We start from the raw sequence: 21,491 nt of genomic DNA, 5'->3' as shown, positions 1-21,491 counted from the left end.
TCCCAAGGGAAAGGTCCAAGTTAGGTCTCAAGGTACCTTGGATCTGCTAAGTTTTACTTGGAGGATGATGTTACTAGACGGGAATATCGGCCTTAGTGTATGACTGTAAGACTCGAATAGGCAACTGACGCCAGTGGTAATAAGTGACTTCGCAGAATCATAGAATATCGAGTCGATGAGTCAAATCTGCGATTACTTCATAAATCTGAATCGATATATTTTTCCTGTATATTAGTGAACGCTAATTAAGGCCATGTGGGAAAGAATACGCTACCCAGAAGTCGACCCGCTTCACCGGGTTCTTTCTGTAAAAGACAATTCTGAATGGAAGAGGCCAATGGGGCACCCACAAAGCTCGTGGGTTGAGGAACTCGATAGGAATGAGGCCTGCAAGGAGACATGTTCGAAGGGAGGCATCCCCCCTGGCGTATGCCTCCAATGATTGATTGAGTTATATTTTTATGATTGAGGCCATCTTTTTCTTTCATTTCCTTCTCCTTACCTTGGTTCTTTGCATATGTATCCTTAGAATACTTTCTTTCTCCTCTTTTTTTTCTTCTTTTCTTTCTTCCTTTCTTTCCTCGATTCTGTATCTATTTCCTTCTGTTGCTCATTATTATTGCCTTCATATCTTCCTTCCTTACTTCCTTCTTTCATTACGTCCTTCTTTCTTTCATTATTTCTTTTATACCAATTCAATATAACGTTGCTCAAGTTATAACAATAACAAGTAGTTACAGTACATTCGTTTTCATAAATAATGTTGGATTTAAAAAAAAAAAATTACTAATGCTTACATGAAAAACACTCAAAACTAGTGTTTATAATTCATACGTGAATTTTTTTTTAGATACTCGATAAGATGTAATAATAGCTTTATACACAGTGTACTATGCACACAATTTACATAGTTGTTTGTACTACACAACCTTTGGTTCAGAATAGGTGGTCTGTCTTCTAAACCAAAACAAAACCACACCAAAGGGCCACAGAGAAGCTGCATATCTGCATGAGTTGAGGGATTTCATCATGATTAGGCAGGTAGCCCAGGATGAGGTTAATAGGTTAAAGAAAATTAAATAGACATCCTGACGATACATTTACGCGGGTCCAAAAGGAATTCAAGGAGGCTTTTAGTATCCTACTAGCCGATACGTTTAAAAGTCAGTGAATTCTGCTTCTGTACCTAGAATTTGGAAAATAACTAATGTGAAGCCGATGTTGAAAATATGGGACAATCGAGCCACTTCTAATTATTGTCCAACTTGGTTAAATGAGTATTAGGCAAGGTGTCAACAATTATTTTAAGGATAATTCGGGATCACCTTGAAAAGCATAGCTTAATTCATTGCTCGGTTCCAAGAGGGTATACGTCATACCCCATCAGTATTTTGTCATTCTATGAGCCAAGGCATCTGTTCAAGACAAGGACTACGACTGTGAAGGGAGGGGGGGTGGAGATGTGGGTAATGCTATTTCGGGGTATAGGCACCTTTAATCTTTCAGTGGGGAACGTTAAACGCATAGTGTCAGCAGTTTGTCCCTCAGTGCCTCCCAGGGCCTCTCGGGCCAGTTCACGCTCGTCTTGTATCGCGCTCGCACGTACACGTTCGCGTCCTGTTACTTTCCATAGATTACACGGACTTGAGTTTATTCAGTGTTTGTCTATCCCATCATTACAAATGCAGAAAGCAACCTGTACAACATATACTAAAGGAATTGAAACAGTAGATAATGTTGAAAACTATGATAACATAACATTAATATATTAAAGCGTTCGACAAAGTTCTTCCCCACCGGCTGTTACTAAAATTAAAGGCTCTCGGAATTGACGGGAACGTGTTGAACTGGATCAGGGCGTGGGTTAGCAGTAGGAAGTAAATATACAAATAAATGGTAAAAAATCTGACTGGGGCTGTATTAGGAGTGAGGTCTCACAGGAATCAGTATTAGGTCCATTTTCCTAAAAGGAGGCACTTAAAGGTCAAAATTTCTATCATTTATTTTGATTAAGTAATGATGATGATTGAATAGTGATGTTAGTTAATTTGCGTATAATACAAAGGTCAGCAGACTAACTGAAACATATCCAGATGGTATTGCAGGACAAACTTGACAGATTGCATGATTAGGCGGGGAAGTAACAGATGGAGTTCAGTGTCTGAAAATGTAATATTTTGAGTGTAGGTAGGGCTAACCCCTCAACAGTTATTCTCTAAATGCAACAGCAAGTCTCGATGTGAGAGGGTTTTAGGAGGCTTATTAAGTTCGACTCTCCGACCAAGGACTCAATGCAGTCAGACTAAGAGCTGCGCAGATAGGATACTCTATTTCACGGAGTGTAAGCATTAGAAGCGCTGGTCATCCTTCACCTATATATAGCATTACTTAGACTTCATCTCGACTATGCGGTTTAGTTTTGGCCTGCTTACTATAGACATCAACGTGTTAGAATCTGTGCAGAGGACGGTGACATAAAATTACTTAAGGATTGATATTGAATGATTGAGGTATGCGATCATAGCGCCGCAAGCACGGGCTGAAAACTTCCCGTATAAGGAAAGCGTATTCTCTAGGAAGGGGAAGGGTGCGAGGAGAATTGATCAAGCTTTTAATTGGATGAAGGGGTTTAATAAGAGTGATGATATTAAGGCTCTGTGCTAAGGGAGTCGGGTAAGACACTTAGTAATGGATTTTTAAGTTGGATAAATTCAGATTCAACACAGACAGAGGCAAGAACTGGTTTACCAATAATGTGGTGGATGAGCTGAACAGGCTCGGCAGTCGTGTTCTGACTCTCAGTATGGTATATACTTTCAGGAAAGGTTAGAGAAGTTCATGGATAGTGAGGTAAAGTTGGCTTAGGTTTACAGGAGCAGCCTTGTTTACACACACATACACAGTTACAGTAAGTTTTGACCTCACCAGGTGATTACATGGTCCCTACCACTCCATAGCAGCCACATTCTACCTGTTGATCAACTCTCCATTTCCTACTTTCATTATTCCGAAGAACCATGTTCGTGAAATGCAGTAACACTTTTGGTACTTTTGGTTCTTTTGGTACTTTTGGAAGTAAGTGTTTTGTGCCTGAAGACAAGGCGAGGAAACATTGATAAATGTGTCTCGTCAACATATCCGGCAACTAACCCTACCGATTCTACCAGATGCCCAGGATGTACACCTTGTTGAGGGCATAAGGTCGGTCCAGTGGCGATGAAATGACCGAGGACCCGACATTCAGACAATTAAACTGCATTCCACCCTCCACCATAAGTCTCCCCAAGCACGCTGTATCCAACCCCCCAAGGTGCACAGAAGCTCCCCCACCACACTTCTTTGCCTCGCCGGCCCAGAACATCACATCAGCATGATAAGCCGACTAACCTTATTGATGTACCAACGCTTCTCATATGCACCTGACTATCCGATGTCACATAACCCCGGACTGACCAGCGGATTTGCGCCTCCCCGAGTACAGAAATGATGCTCTGCTTTAACGACACCAACACGCTGTATTGTCTCCTAAACTCCCATCATCCTCACTCCTCAACAGATGAGATATCCAGACTCATCAGCTCCTACCCTTTTTTAATTTTTTCTTGTTTTATTTGTTTGTAATTGGTAAAAATTTCTGCATAACGACTGCTAAAACTAAATATTACTATTATTATCATCTCACACACACACACACACACACACACACACACACACACACACACACACACACACACACACACACACACACACACACACACACACACGTCGGATTGAGTTGGCAGGCACCTTAATAGGAAAGAAATAATCACTCATTAATTACCGCCGGAATTTTCGTCCTCTGCAAAGATAAACTTTATTCTAGCACTTATGTCCTAATTAATTCAGGATAAAACTGTGTGCATGAGGGCAATACAATAGACAATTTGCTCCTAGGTAATTATATCGGAACTACTAAATGTTCGCTCCTTAATAAGTATTCGAAGAAGAAAAAAAAAAAGTTACCGACAGAAAAGCTTTTCGTCGCTGCAGTTCGCAATAGGTTGGTTATAATCGTCAGTTCGTAACTACTAAATGTTATTTTCCTTGCAGATCTCAAGGAAAGAAATTCTCCCCAAAATAATTCCATCACTACCTTTTATCGTCATCACGGCACGGCAATTATCGAAAAAATAATAATACTGCCATAAACTAGAATGCCCCAACTTCCTTCTGAGCAATAATACTTAATAGCCATGATGACCCCCCAACCCCACTCTCTCTCTCTCTCTCTCTCTCTCTCTCTCTCTCTCTCTCTCTCTCTCTCTCTCTCTCTCTCTCTCTCTCTCTCTCTCTCTCTCTCTCTCTCTCTCTCTCTCTCTCTGTATGTATGTATGTATGTATGTATGTATGTATGTATGTATGTATGTATGTATGTATGTATGTATGTATGTATGTATGTATGTATGTATGTATGTGTGTGTGTGTGTGTGTGTGTGTAATTCATCATGGTCTGACGGTCTGACCACGCGCTAGACTCGAAATCGTCAGTCAGTACCCCCCGAATGAGCTTGAATCTCAAGAGGAACTGATTTTTGGGTACGTCTGAAGCCCTCATAGTTGATCCCGCTTAACCTATCTAGCTACCCACCCCAGGGATGAGACAACCCCCAACAGGTATCCTGTGTTCATTCACTGCTAAGTGGACAGGGGCACAGGTGAAAGGAAACTGCCCACTAGTCTCCATCCTGCCCAGGTACTGAACTCAGGATTTCTCGGTTCTGTGTAGATAATTATAAACAATACACTACGGAGCAACACACACACACACACACACACACACACACACACACAGGAGGCAGAACACAACCCAGACTGATACCCTGCTGGGTGGACGGGGGCAGAGATGAAAAGAGACTGCCCATCCATCACCACTCTGCACTAGAGTAAGACTCGATGTGGCGTCAAGTCTCATTTCTTTATTTTAGTTCATCCCATCCTGATCTGCGCATGCACGGACTTTGCTACTTTGTCCATTTCATTTACTGCACTGTCTTTTAATAGATTATAATAAGCTTACCTTTGATCTCATGCTAGTTTTCATGAAAAAATGGCCATAGCTCATAACCTGACCTTGAATCAGAAGAGAACTTTGAGGAGACAGAAGAGTATTCATAAGATCAAAAGTATGCTTAGCATCAATGGTGGGCACGGTTCTGCTAACCCGCTAACCGCTAACTAGCGAAGCTAACTTTTTCTTTAGCTAATTAGCGTTTTCGCTAACTTCGGAAACAGTTAGCGGACCAGATAGCTTCCGTTAAATGTAGTTCCTCCTCCGCTAACTTTAAGTCCACTAAAAATTTCATACAGGTTTGGTCTTGTATTGTGTATGTTGAATTTAATTTGTTTATCTGTGTACATCTTTATCATCATCTGATTTCGGCATGCCTTACGTTTCTGGAAAGCTCTATGTCTAAGCTACAACATATTGAAATTGTAGGTCACTAGGTCTGTTTTTAAGTGTTTTAGAGCCAAAATACTAAAACAAAGCTAAATCCATATAAAAAAGTTAGCGGTTAACGTTAGCTTCCACTAATTTCTTTATCAGTTTAGCGGTTTAGCGTAAGCGACGCTAACTTTTTAGTTAATGGATTACTAGTTAGCGAAGCTAACTTTTCGGTTAGCGGTGCCCACCACTGCTTAGCATAAGCCATTAAAAGACAGTGCAGTGAATAAAATGGACAAAAATATCAAAGCCCGCACATGCGGGCTTTGTTCGTTTCTTACCAGAGCGCGCGCACAGGTGGACATTTTTTGTTTTGTGTGTGTGTGTGTGTGTAATTCACCACAACCTGATCACGAGTTGGACTCGCAATCGTCAGCAAGTACCCTCCCGACAAGAACAGGACTCGTTATTGTCGACCTCTGGGTACTGCTGGGGCCCCACACCCATACACTCCATCCCCCTTGCGCAGGGGCAGCGCGGCGCTTCAAGCGACTGAGGTGTGTGTGTGTGTGTGTGTGTGTGTGTGTAATTCACCACGGCTTAATCACGAGCTGAACTCGTTGTCGCCAGCAAGTACCCTCCCGATTAGAGAAAGCTCATTATAGTCGATCTCTGAGTATTACTGGGCCCTTCACGCACCACACAACCCATCCCCCTTGATCAAGGGGGAACAGCAACCACTCCTTGTCAACTGAAAAATCCTCGCCTGAGCAGGGCTCGAACCTTAGCCTGCCAGGCCGGAGCCTGAAAGGACAGAGATTTATCCAGAGCTATCGGAGCGTGTGTGTGTGTGTGTGTGTGTGTGTGTGTGTGTGTGTGTGCCCTGTTTGCATAATCACCACGTACGCACATGTTTTATTCTGTATACACCTGCCTTATGTTTACTAATGAACGGAATCTCTTATCCGCAATGTTATGTTCATATTTTCTTTTGCAATACAGTAGTGGGACCATTAGAACGCCCCGCATAAATACGTGCTATCATACACGAATTCGTGTTATGATACACACACGTTTTCCTGTTGCTTTGTCACACACACACACACACACACACACACACACACACACACACACACATTTTTTCAGAGATCGACGATAATGATTACTTGCTCTCGTCGGGAGGATACCTGTTGGCGAAAGCGAGTCCAACTCGTGATATGGCCGTGGTGAATTACACACACACACACACACATACACACACACACACACACACACACACACACACACACACACACGCACGCACACACACACACACACACACGCACTCACACACGGGACACTTCCAGTAAATCACCGTTATTGCCACAAATGTGTTTTCGCGAACGTTAATCACTTTTGTTCGTGTATCATTCCTGTCCATGTCGTGTCATTACAACACTTCTATTTATCCTTCCAGACATGACCTACGATGGGTCACCGATCGTGGCCGGCGACCAGATGCTACGTAAGGCTTAGTGTTTGATAATTTTTTAATAGTAGTAACATGACTAGTAGTAAGTAGTAGTAGTAAGTAGTAGTAGTAGTAGTAGTAGTAGTAGTAGTAGTTGTAGTGTTGGTAGTAGTAATTACCTCCGCCAGCGAAGTTGGAGGAGGTTATGTTTTCGATCTGGTCAGTATGTTTATTACCGCCAGCAAAAGAATTTTGCGGAAGGTATTGTTTTCAGCTGTGTAATTTTTTTTTTTTTTTTTCTGTAACGCGATAACTTTTGATCCATTATAGCTAGGATGTTGAAGCTTCATAGGTAGACTACTAATGGCCCCCCACCGGACGAAGTCGATTTTCAAGGTCAAAGGTCAAAGGTCAATGCCACCGAGGTCAAAAATGAATATTTTCACATTTTGAGCACTCTGACCAGAGGGTGTTGGCAGCGGGCGATTGGCACTCGTTAGTGTCCAATGTCTATTTGTTTGTTTGTTCTTTAACAGTCTCCTGTGCACAATTTTGCGGATATCTCATTCAATTTTTCAGGGAAGTTTCATGTCCATCCAGAACAGAACCCATTAAATTTTTGAGGTCAAAGGTCAAGGTCAAGGTCGCACATAACGTCAGATTGGCCATAACTTCGGTTTTCTTCATCGTAGAGACTTCAGATTAGGTTCATATTTTAGCTTAAGGATAGACGCACCTTGCATGGCCTTGACCTTGACCTTTGACCTTGACCTCGAAAAGTTCGCCCAAGGTCAGTTTCCAAAAAAAATAGAATTTCATCAAATTTTGAAATAAATGCTTCCATATGATGCACCTTGCATGGCCTTGACCTTGACCTTTTTCCTTGACCTCGAAAAGTTCGCCCAAGGTCAAAGTTTCCCCCAAAATAGACTTTCATCAAATTTCGAAACAAATTCTTCCTTATGATGCATTGGATCACAGTTGATGCCCATACCAATTTTCAGGACGATCTTTGGCGGAGGTGTGCACTCTCCCAGTGCTATGCGTCTAGTTGCTCTTGAAGTACTAGTATATGTTGCTGGCATAGGTTGTAGAAGCAGGCTTGTTACCTATATTTTTATTCCCATGTTATTTTGTTCTTCGCCTTTGCATGCATAGCACATCTTTGTCCTTCATTTCATTTCCGCAGGATTGTTATGTATTAGTCATATTATAGTACAAAGATATTCTCTCTCTCTCTCTCTCTCTCTCACACACACACACACACACACACACACACACACGCACAAGCCTTTCCCCTACCCGATATTTGAACGGACAAAATATCCGTATGGAAAAAAAGGAAAAATTCACCCTCTGGTAGTGCTGCCTCGTGGTGAACTAATTTGCATTTTAGTTTTTTTTCCTTTTTCGTGTTTTCTCTTTTTACTTGTTCTTTATTTTTCGATGTTGATTTCCAGAGCAACAAAAATACGGTTATTAACAGGATGGTTTGGGTTACATGTTGGAAAAAAAAAATGTTGAAGCAGCATTGGAAATCACCCTGAAGGAAAAGTAGACAGATACAAACAAAAAAGTAAAGTTATCTTTGTCTACAATTTTTTTTTTGCCTGATATCAGTTACGTGTTTTATTGGTAGATAAGCAGAAGACAAGTAGTATTTCAACACATTTGGTTTCGAAGGAAAGACTAAAAGAGATAGACTTGCGCACATTCTTAAATTCTTGCTTATTCTAGTCTCGAGGTAAAAAAAACGCAAGCAAAGGGTTTGGAAACTTGAGCACATTTATCTTTAGTGTTGTTGGTGCTGCGTAACTAGTGTTCTGTTTTGTTACTAATTTTTCTTGTTTTTTTTATTCTTCAGTTAGTTATTTTTTTAGTTTTTTATTTAGTTGTTGTTGTTATGATTGGCGACGGGCCCGCAAGTATTTCAGTAATAGTTTTGTAAACCTTAAGCTTCTTCCTCCTCCTCCACGTCCTCCTCCATACCCCCCCCCCCAGCCTTCTCTTCCTTCTTTTCCTCCTTGCTGTGCTGGGGATAGAAACTTGAGTGATCTCCCAGACAGACTTAAGCCCACCACAACTTTTGGAATTTTGAGAGGAAAAAAATCACCGGATTGTATACTTGAGGATACGGAAGACTTTTCCATGTATAATACAAAGCATCTTTACTTCTTCCTTCCTTCCTTTTTTTTTTTTTTTTACCTGATCTTCCTGCTCCTGGTCCCCTCCGCTTGCTGCCTGCTTCTCTGACTTCTCTTGTTTTTTTTTTTCTTCCTCCTCCTTCTCCTACTCCTTCTACCTCCTCCTCCTCCTCCTCCTCCTCCTCCTCTTACTCCTCTTAGCCTACTTATAAACTCGCTTGGCCAGGCAGGTGAGAGAAAAATTATGGAAGAAAAGTTAACAAAAAAAGGAAAGCTTAGACGATGTGTGTGTGTGTGTGTGTGTGTGTGTGTGTGTGTGTGTGTGTGTGTGTGTATTTTAGTGCGTTTATGTGTGTTCGAGTGTGTGTTCGTCTTTTAATGTGTCCGTGTGTTCGTTTTTTGTGTGTGAATGCGTTTTGTTTATTTTTGTGTGTATGTTTGTGTGTGTGTGTGTGTGCTTTCGATCGAAGACTTAAAACAGTGCGCTTTTCATTATGGACAAACACGCTCTGCAGTTACACACACACACACACACACACACACACACACACACACTCTCTCACACACACACACACACACACACACACACACACACACACACACACACACACACACACACACACACACACACACACACACACACACACACACACACACACACACACACACACACACACACACACACACACACACACACACACACACACACACACACACACACACACACACACACACACACACACACACACACACACACACACACACACACACACACACACACACACACACACATGACTGCACGTAATAAAGGCAAGGATGATTCCACCTTTACGAGCATCATCGCTTTGCACACGTTCATTCATACATACATAAAGACATGCATACATACATACATTCATACATTCATAGATACGTGAAGATACTACAGGAGGTGCATGTGCGTGATAATGCGGTATACGTAGACTGTGTGCATGTTAATCTTATCTGTGTGTGTGTGTGTGTGTGTGTGCGTGTGTGTGTGTGTGTGTGCCATTCACTTATGTCTAGTCACGCGCTGGACTCGCGTTCATCAGCCAGTATTCTCCACGACTGAGCTTGGAGCTCAGGTGACGGATCTTTGGATACGTCAGGAATCACACATCACATCCCAGTAAGCGGGACACAACCCTCGACTGTCGCTCGGTATCCATTCACTGAGAAATGGACAGGCACAGATTAAAGGTAACTGTCCGTCCATCTCCACTTCGGACATGAATCGAACCCGAAACCTCTCGGTTATGAGGGGAACTTGCTAACCGCTTCACTACAAAATTGTATAAAAATAAATAAATAATAATAATCAATGGTTTATTAATGGTGACATCGTTGGTGAAGGTCCATCGTTACAGCTTCTTGATGGTGGTGTCCTGAATCTCGTTGAAGTTAGGGTTGGCGCTGTTAACGTCGACGGCTATGGTGGAGTCGTCGACGTACTTACAGCGGTGGCCTCTGTCAGTCAGGTCGTCATCGATGAAAATGAGGAAGTAGAGCGGCCCCATCTTCGTCCCCTGCAGTACTCCACAGGCTGGGGGGGGGGGGGGGGGAGCGAAAGAGAATGAACTGACTTCGTTGACACAGAAAGCTAGGCAGCCACCCTACAAGGCTCGGGCGCATTCCAAACTTCACTGCTTTTTCAATTATTAAGGTGTGATTGACAATATCAGAAGTCTTCGTAAAATCAGTGAAAGCACATGTGACTGCAGTGTGTGTGTGTGTGTGTGTGTGTGTGTGTGTGAGCATTTATCACCCGGATTGTTATCTCATGCTGAACTCGTGATCGCCAGTCCGTACCCTCCGGAGAAAGCTTGGAGCTCGTAAGCTGGGAAACAGCTGGGTCCTCACACACAACACATACCTTTATCTCTTGCCCAAGGGAAGACGGTTACCGCTCTTTGATAGTAAAATAATAGACCCTTGTTCCGAGCAAAGCGTAAATCTCATCTTGCTCCATATTCCGGATCTCCCTGTGTGTATATAATGTGGTCCCTGATTGAAGATGCTCGGCTGTACCTCCAAAACTAATCAATGGATTTTCAGTAAAGTGCTCAATGTTATTCCCACACAAAGGTAATGACACTGTACCTTAATACCCTACCCTAAACCTAACCTGACCTGACGAGTTCAAGAGTTGTCGCCACATACCAGAAGACATATGCTGCTGGGTGAAAAGCTGACCGTGGTATCGACCTTCACATGGGAGCGGTGTGTGTGTGTGTGTGTGTGTGTGTGTGTGTGTGTGTGTGTGTGTGTGTGTGTGTGTGTCCGCGCGCGCTAGAGACTGGCACATAGACAGACTGACTGACAGACAGACATTCATATAGACAGACTTTCAGCCAGAGACAGGCATGCAGAGAGACCGAACATCCATAGTGGTCTGACGTGATAGAAAAAATGAAAAGTAAAACACGAGAGAGAGAGAGAGAGAGAGAGAGAGAGAGAGAGAGAGAGAGAGAGAGAGAGAGAGAGAGAGAGAGAGAGAGAGAGAGAGAGAGAGAGAGAGAGAGAGAGTATGCGTGTTAGGGCTTCTTTTTGACTACTGGACTTGCCTTACAAGACCAAAATGACCCAATACGATTATGACTTAGCTCAAGGGAGACATTAGAAGACATCAGGCAATATCAGGTGCCCAGGTTACTTAATGACTCTAGTGGTCTAATCAGCCCAAAGTATCCTGTCTGAGGAGGGGGAAGAAAGGGAAAGGAGGCAGGGATTACGGGTGGACCACAGGGAATGAGAACTCAAGAGAGTGGATAGAGTTAATGAAAGTGATGGAAAAGACGAAATGACGAGAGGGAATTGATATGTCAAAGAAGGAAGAGGAAAAAGAGGAGGAAAAAGTGGAGGAGGAGGAGGAAGAGTGTTAGGATTGAAGAAAGGATGATGTAACATGTACAAGGGTGGAATGAGGGGATAAGGGAAGACCCAAAGGAGATGATGGGTTGAATGAATGATTGAAAAATGAAACGAAATTAAAGATCGAGATATCCAGGGTAGGAAGAGGAGAAGAAAAAGAAGCTTTATGTCGTACGCGCAATTGGCATGAAAGGTTGAAAAGTAAAAAATATATTACATGAAGGAAAAAAAAAATAAAGCTAGCAAAAAGGAACCTGGGTCTTGTAGTTGCAAGAATGAAGTTTCACCCGAAAAGTAGTTATGAAACACGACGTGCAGCAAGGTGCCACATGGTATAGTATATATACAAGATGACGCGGGAAGCGCACTGAAAATACATTGCAAATGTTGGCGTTCCAAGTTGTGCGACGATTTTGTGTTATTCATCCCGTACACTTGTGCTGCTTCCCACAAGGTTTTTGGAGGTGGTGGAGGTGATAGTGGTGGTGGTGGTAAGGATGGTGGTTATAGTCGTATTGGTGATGGTTGTGGTTACTGGGATAGTGATGTTTGTGGTAGTGGCGGTGGTGGCGATGGTGGTGTGGTGATAGTGATGGTGTTGGAAATGATTGTGGAGATGGTGATAGTAATTGTTTCGGTGATGGTGGTGGTGATGATAGTCACAGTGTTGTGGTGATGGGAGTGTACATATAGTGAGCGTGGTGTTGTTGTTAGTGGTGATACTATATTTTTTTGATAAGCTGGTGGGTTTAATGTATCTTTATGTCGTTTGGCATTGATCACTTTAATACATTATTAGGAAGAAACTTAGTGCAAAGTTCTTATCAAAGATGGCAACTATAAATACAAAACCATGAAAAATCTTACACAGAAGGTAATTGAAAGCCAGAAGAACGGAAGAAACAAGAAATTAAATTAAGAAAGTTCAATAATTTCTGTGTGTTTATTTGTGGTATTGGTGTGCTGTCAATTTCATTAAATCTGGTGGGCTTAAGGTATATTATTGGGATTTAAATATGTGGGAGTTTTGTATACCACAGGCGGGCCAGCCTAAGGCATGTAGCCCGCGAGCCCCTCAAAACCCAACGAACGAACGAACGTATACCACATACACGAATACACATCATATAATCCAATTAGCAACATTTAACTTTGTGTCGCTTGATAATGATAAAGTCGGTATAGTATTGGGTCATTAGTCCATATTTGTGGGTAGGAAGAAAAAACGAAAATACTAAGTTTTTGAAGTTGTCGAGAACATCGTGTCATTTGTTATTCATGAGTTCACTACATTAATTGGGACGAAAAACTACATCTCTAAGGTTGATAGTCATGTTATGATTACTTATTATTTTTGGAGGAGTAGCTTATTAATCAGCCGTCGGTCTATTTCCTTCACCGCAAATGAGGAGGAGCTAAAAGACGTAGAAGCGAATAATGTGAGTAAAGAAAAAGGCTCCCAGAACTATGTAGCCTGTCGTTCCCTCGTGTACTCACCAGCAACTCCCAGAAGCTTTGGTCTCGAGACGACGGGGCAGACAGGTCGATTCACTTACCTATAATAATTATTGTTCTGCGTCATAACGTCTGACATTTGCTTTCCTCTTGTCAGTTTTCTTCACTGAACTTTTTCAACCTGCTTTATGTTACCTTTTTTTTTATGTATTCTACTGTAACTTTTTAGTGTTTACAGTGAAATTTATTTGCAGTAGTGGTCTCTCTCTCTCTCTCTCTCTCTCTCTCTCTCTCTCTCTCTCTCTCTCTCTCTCTCTCTCTCTCTCTCTCTCTCTCTCTCTCTCTCTCTCTCTCTCTCTCTCTCTCTCTCTCTCTCTCTCTCTCTCTCTCTCTCTTGCACAAGAATACATTTTACTCACTTCGCGTGGAAAATAATTGCAAGCAATTTCTGTGCCTTATTATTTATAAAGGTCACCGAAATGTGACGCACGACATTTTTATTTTCATGTCTAATTTTTGGACGCATGCAGGTTGAAATAAGAAAACTACTGATAATATCAAGTCCGATTTGTTTCCCGTGGCTTATTTCTGCCAGGATTCCTCGCTAAGTATTTTTTTAACGTTTTTAATTAGAAGGCCAATATTTTCAAATATATTTTCTGTTTTTATATGGTTCATCATATTATGTAAAAGAAGAGTATTTCATTTTCCATGAAGAAGCTTCTCCCTTATTCAGTCTGTGTCTTATTTTAACGAGGCTGCCCTTTCAATCATTAAAGTTTGACAAAATCACTTAAATGGATTTCAACGACTCACAATAACTTCCCTTTTTCCATTGCATGCTTTGCTTTGTTTCATTAAAGTTATTCAGTTATTTTCAGCACCTTTCATAGCGTGTTTTTTGTATGAACGGTTCTACTAGTACTACTTTATCTACTACATTCTACTACATTATCTTTTGCTCAACAACAAATCATAAAATAATGGAAAACACACTCATGGGCTCACCTTCTCTCAATGAGCGTGTGCTTTGTTCCCACGATTATACCTTTGCTTTGAAAAAACTGAAAAAAAGTAACCCCTTACTCTCCATTCAATAACTTGGATTCAGCGCACATGCACTGTAGCTGGAGTCGTATTCGTCGCGTGTGGTGTATAGTTTTTCACGTGAAGGAGAACTCAATACATCACTTTCTTTCTCGTCCGAAGTTGAGTCGAGAGGCATTTTGTTTCATCAACTCTCCTCTCCTCTCCTCTCGCCGGCTCCAGGTAATCTCTCTTTCACTCCGCCGCTCACTATTGATTAACTAATTCATCGAGGCAGCCATGAAAGCCACCAGGATGATGGCCTTTATGAAACTTTTTTCTCTCTCCCCCTTGAAAGAGAGAGAGAGAGAGAGAGAGAGAGAGAGAGAGAGAGAGAGAGAGAGAGAGAGAGAGAGAGAGAGAGAGAGAGAGAGAGAGAGAGAGAGAGAGATTGGCAAAATATAGCAAGTGGTACTTGCAAAGCAAATCATTTTAATTTTATCTTTGTGATAACAATCAAGAAGCTCCTAACAGAATAATATAAATGATATGTTTAAGAATTTTTCACGTGATGCCTGTTGGTCGGTCTTAGCCCGTTAGTGGAGCTGGCAAGTATTTTATGCAGGCCGCCATTCCTGCTTGGTTCATGCTTCCTACCCGGAGCTTCACTTGATCCTCTTGAGAGAATTTCGCGTGAGTCCGGGTTGATAGGTGGCTATTAGGATATATGGGTTGTCTTCGGCCACTCGGCGACGACTGAAAATTGTCAGTTTGTAGCGGCGGGCAGGTCTTGAAACCGGGTCCCTAAGGCCCCGTTCACACTGTACCGACTCTGGGCCACGACAGCCCAGCAACTTTTGGATTTGACAAGTCAGCTCCCACTCTCCAAAAAAGGGGGGATTTTAGGGGGGCGTCTTGGTGTCAGCTAGTATGATTGCCGTCGGTCGTCGACTGTCTGGGACATTCAGCCAACATCCCCGCGTGTCGCCGACATGCGACAATTAGTCTCAAGATGAGTCTCAAAGATAATTTGTTTTAATGGCGCCATGTCTACGACAACCACGACTCTGCCGACCGATTGGCCGACAGTCGCAGACGGTCTTGACGACAGTCTTGCAGACGGTCGCCGACTCTCGGCAAGACTGTCTGTAAACTGGTTGGCCGACCAGCTGGCCAACAGTTGCCAAGGAATTGGCCAACGGCCTCTCCGACGCTCCTTCCGACTGTCTTGACGGCAGCCTTGCCGACTGTCGCCGAATTCTACCCAAAATTTTAAAAGGATATTTTGGTCCGGACTTCTGCCCAGCGCTCTCCTTTTCATGTGTCCTGGGGTATATGATAACGGGCCGCGACTTTCCGTTTCATCATTCAACCCCAAAGACAGGCAGCGAGAGTGCGTGCATGCTGTGATGGTTCCCAAATTTGTGCCATTAAAACGTAACTATGTCCTGAAGTGTTGCTTGCGATTGCAATGATATATATATATATATATCATTCATATATATATATATATATATATATATATATATATATATATATATATATATATATATATATATATATATATATATATATATATATATATATATATATATATATATATATATATATATATATATATATATATATATATATATATATATATATATATATATATATATATATATATATATATATATATATATATATATATATATATATATATATATATATATATAATGAAGAGAAGAACCAGGGCCAGCAGAATCATACCTGCTAATTTTTTTACCATTTATTCCGGTGACGTTCCGGAACTACCATGTTCCATCATCAGACCTTAAATACATACAGTGTGCCACGTAACTAAATTCCTTATTGAACATGTGATAGAAAAAAAATTATAATTAAAAAACATAAAACTAGTATTGTAATTTTGAAGTTTAGTGAGCATAACCCTTATTTAATGCACAGGAATATGATTGAGTCTTATAATTTTATTAATATGTTTCAAATTTGACTACAAACTGATTGAGGTTCCACTTCTGTTTCTCTGTATTCAGGTGCTGGTTATTTTTAGTTGTCAGATATGATGAAACTGCCAGTGCTTTTCTACTTGCGGTTTTTAAGTGAAAACTCATCTTAGGTAAAGTGACAATACTAAACTATATGTGGTTTCATTTGACAATGGCAAAGTTTCTTACAAGAAAATGTTCCTAAAAAAACGGGAAACAAATAATCAACGGAAAAAAAAGCAAAAATATTAAAGGAAAAATATAATTTAGATAAAAAAAGATCGTTTCAAATAAAACAAAAAATCCGATTGATATCAAACAAATCGATTTTTTTTATCAAAAAAATCATGATTTTTTTTCCAACCCTAATTTATATATATATATATATATATATATATATATATATATATATATATATATATATATATATATATATATATATATATATATATATATATATATATATATATATATATATATATATATATATATATATATATATATATATATATATATATATATATATATATATATATATATATATATATATATATATATATATATATATATATATATATATATATATATATATATATATATATATATATATATATATATATATATATATATATATATATATATATATATATATATATATATATATATAGATATAGATATAAACGTATACATATAGAACGGACACTTTCCGCAGCCTTGTCATTAAGCCGCAAATTTTGAAAAATCAACCGCTTTTGTGCGAATCGCCATAACTCTCTTATATCTGGGGCTACAGAAAAGTTGTTGGTATCAATCTACGGCAAAATGCAAGGGCTATATTTGTAAATTAGCGACCGGGCTCGAAAACCGACTCAAAAGGGTCGAAACTCGAATAAACTCGCAAAAACACGAATCGAAAAAAAAAACGTATTTTTGAGTTTCCAACCTTGAGACCCACTCATATTTTTGAGAATTTAAAGAAACGTATTTAACAAATGATTCAGCCCTACCAATGTGCTTTCCAAAATGGTGCATAACGTTTCCCTACTTCCAGTAGTTTCGTCGCTAGAGCTCGAAATGTAAATCCTTTCGAGAGCGATTTTGACGAACTCCAAACATTTTGCCGTTTTTGTCTAGTGTGGCATTGTTATTGCTTCTCGAAGGCTGTAATTTTAGCTGTAGCCCCTCTTGGCAATGAAGTTTGTCCACCTCGAAGGATTGTTCAATAGCACGAATCTAAGTCTGTCATCTAGCCGTCACAATATAACCTGTTTTTTGGCCCTTTTGCCGCAATTTGGACATGTCCTAGTTTTTTGCGTATATATATATATATATATATATATATATATATATATATATATATATATATATATATATATATATATATATATATATATATTTTTTTTTTTTTCCAATTTTTCTTTTCTGATCATTAATCTGTATTAAAAGAGCTTTCATTTGCCACCAAGCACGCCTTCCTAGCTTTAGTAGATTTCGCTGGAGCTCGACCGGAAGTCGCGATGAACATTCGCCGAATATGACTCTTTTCACGCGCCGCGACGAAAAACCTTCCTGACGCCAGAAAAACTAATATATCTGCATAACAATTCATATATGAACACATCAATATGTTAACTATCTTGTATTAAAACCATTTTATGATATCTATATAAAACGTTACTATTTTTATATAATCATTTCACTCTATAAATCAACCTCTCTCTGTGTTTCTACTCCAGAAAGACCAGCTTGGAACTGTGCCAATGCACCCTTTCAAGGACCCACTAGGAATATAAACAACAGAGAGCACTTAGAGGTAGCCTGCACCTGTCAAAGCACCGGGTAACCACCCTGGGAAGGGGAGCACGTCCGTTCACAGTAACAGATCACGACGAACTTCTCACTCTCTCTGTTTTTGTCGCCTGCCTCCCGTGCTGGGGTGCACATTATCCTGTCATCCTGATTACATTATCTCTGTCACTCACTCAAAGACACATTCACATAAAGCTAGAGGCGTAATAATATATAAGTGTATTGAAGAAAATAAAAAGAAAACTAAACGCAGCGAAAATTATGTGCCCTGCTTGAACTCCAGTGTGAATCTGACGTTTATAAAAATGTCAGGGCACCAAGTGTTGCGCATGTTCAGAAAAAAAAACACCTGTTTGATTTGACCTCACCTGTCCCTGACCCCACAGGTCGCCCTTACATATCCTATCCTGTGTGTCCCCCCCATCCCCCCCCACATACAGCTCAACCAGTGTTATTAAAAAAAAAGGGTGGGAATGATAACAGACTCTCTTAATAGCAGCTGCCGCGGCAGACACATTGGGACTAGCGACAAAACCACACAATAAATATATATATATATATATATATATATATATATATATATATATATATATATATATATATATATATATATATATATATATATATATATATATATATATATATATATATATATATATATATATATATATATATATATATATATATATATATAGTGTACACTCTCGAGTTTCGCGCTATCCGAGTTTCGCGATCCTCGAGTTTAGCGCTTAGTCCTAAATTCTTACCATCACGAGTTTCGCGCATTACCGCCACGAGTTTCGCGCTCATTTGACATGTACGGGTCACGTCTACCTACCGTCGGCGTCATGCGTGCTGCCTTAAAAGGCGGTGTCCAGCCATTGGGGCTATGGGCAACCGCGGTTGCCCGTATGCCCAACCGGGAGCGAGTTGTTGGTTGTCCGTTTGAGTGGAAAACGGTTGTGGGTACGAGCGTGGATACCTCACGGCTGTATGTAAACAAACAGAGGACGGCAGTGGCTGAGGAGTGAGGAGCAGTGGAAGATGCCCCACCAAGAGACTCGTAAAATGGACTGGCAGAGCTGCTTTGCTTACAACTTGATTAACAAGATAAGAGAACACCTCGTGCTGGGGAACCACAGTCCAAAAAACTTTTTTCTCGAGTCTATGAAAATTGTAGATCTCCCTGTGATGTTTTCCTTTTCTTCTTCTTCTTTTGACCTGTAATGAATGGCAGCGACGGTGAAAAGTAACAGTAGAAAATAGCAAAAGGGCATAGAAAACCAAAATCAGGGAAAGAAAAGAACAGAAAAACACCTAAGTTCAGGGTGAAGTGTATATGTGCGCACTGTGAAGTAAATAAGGGCCGCTTTCACGGTCGTTTTGTTTGTTTTGATCGTTACCCATGGCGGCGATCGACGCTATAGTTTTCCACGTGAAATTAGCCTGTGGGGTAGTGGTGGCTGCAGAGAAAGCGACAGGTGTTGAGAGTGTGTGGTAAGGTGCGGGGCGAGGCTAACCCCGCAGGCGCCACGAGGTGCCGTTGTAAAGGCAATACCTCCGACACCATCACATCACATCACTAACCATCGGCCAGTTTCACGTGGAAATACTATAGCGACGATCGCCGCCATTGGTAACGATCAATACAAACAAAATGGCTGTGAATGCGGCCCTAAGTGCATGTTGTGAATTATAAAAGTGTGGAGAAGTAGGACCTAAGAAGCGATACAAAGCGTTACAGGTCAAAAGAAGAAGGTCCACTATACACTGGCCGGTGTTGCGAGAAATATCTCCCCGATGAAATTAGTCATTCTGCTGTCCACCACGCATGCACGCTGTGGGAAAACACAGCATTAAAAGTGTTAATTTGCCTGGATTTGCTCTTTTTCGTCCGATTTTGGTCTTTGTGAGCGGTGAGGGAAATATGGAAGCAGTAAGCAAGTTGAACCTCTTTGCGAGCTATTATGCGATTGCGGCGGCAGTTTACGTTCAGTAGGCATTGAAAAGTCAATCATGATGTTAGTGATTTGATGATGTATAACAGAAAGAGTTAGCAGATTATACCATAACACAGAAAACTACCAGAAGCTATAGGTTTGTCCGACTGTACACGGGTGACCGCGAGCAACCACCCTTACATTAGCAGACGACACCACGTGGATCACAAGCGTGTATTCAGAACTACCAGCCAACTGTAAGGCAGCCGCCTTCAACTGTGGCTTCAGAACGACCTGTTCTCACTTCGCATTTTCTGCCTATTACCAAGGTACGTATTTTGAGATAACAAGGGAGTAAAGTCGAAAAAAATTGTGATAACAAGGGAGTCAAGTCGAAAAAAAAAAGTATTTTTTTTCCACGGGCCGGAACCGCTTTTTCATGTATTTCAATACCTCGAGTTTCGCGATCCTCCAGTTTAGCCCTATATATATAATATATATATAATATATATATATATATATATATATATATATATATATATATATATATATATATATATATATATATATATATATATATATATATATATATATATATATATATATATATATATATATATATATATATATATATATATATATATATATATATATATATATATATATTTATATATAATACTAAACATTTATTTTAAGAAATAACATGTATAATAAGGCACTTAATATAGGCTGATTTATATAGCGAATTCCGGTCGAGCTCGAGCGAAAACTACTGAAGCTAGGAAGGCGTGCTTCGTGGCAAATGAAAGCTCTTAATACAGATTAATAATCAGAAAAGAAAAATTGGAAAACATTACATAAATAAGAAAAAGTTAAAACCAAAAACCTAAGACGTGTCCAAATCGCGGCAAAAGGGCCGAAAAACAGTCTATTTTGTGACGGCTCGACGACAAACTTAAAATCGAGCTATCGAACAATCCTTCGAGTTGGACAAACTGCATTGCCAAGAGGGGCTGCATGCCACATTACAGCCTTCTAGAGGCAATATTAAGGCCACACTAGACAAAAACGGCAAAATGTCTGGAGCTCGTCAAAATCGCTCTCGACAGGGTTTACGTTTCGAGCTCTAGCGACGAAACTACTGGGAGTAGGGAAAGGTTATGCACCATTTTGGAAAGCACTTTGGCAGGGCTAAATCAATTTTTAAATAGTTTTTTTTTTAATTCTAAAAACATGAGTGGGTCTCAAGGATGGGAACTCAAAAATACGTGTTTTTTTCGAGTCTTTTTTTTGCGAATTTATTCGATTTTCGACCCTTTCGAGTCGGCTTTCAAGCCGGTTTGCTAATTACACAGTATGGCT

At 40.3% G+C, this 21,491-nt stretch overlaps 1 long non-coding RNA gene across 1 annotated transcript in view; it reads left to right on the top strand.

The window, feature by feature from the left end:
* The window catches only part of LOC126996699 (uncharacterized), an 81,134-nt gene that overhangs the window by 11,185 nt on the left and 48,458 nt on the right, over positions 1-21,491 (top strand). The window contains exon 2 of the long non-coding RNA XR_007751379.1: positions 6,879-6,926. This is a non-coding gene — a long non-coding RNA (uncharacterized LOC126996699). The remainder of the gene's footprint in view (positions 1-6,878; positions 6,927-21,491) is intronic.

This window comes from Eriocheir sinensis, chromosome 10 (assembly GCF_024679095.1).
Source record: "Eriocheir sinensis breed Jianghai 21 chromosome 10, ASM2467909v1, whole genome shotgun sequence".
In the NCBI taxonomy this organism is placed as follows: Eukaryota; Metazoa; Arthropoda; class Malacostraca; order Decapoda; family Varunidae; genus Eriocheir; species Eriocheir sinensis.
This window is presented reverse-complemented; position numbering and strand designations above follow the sequence as displayed.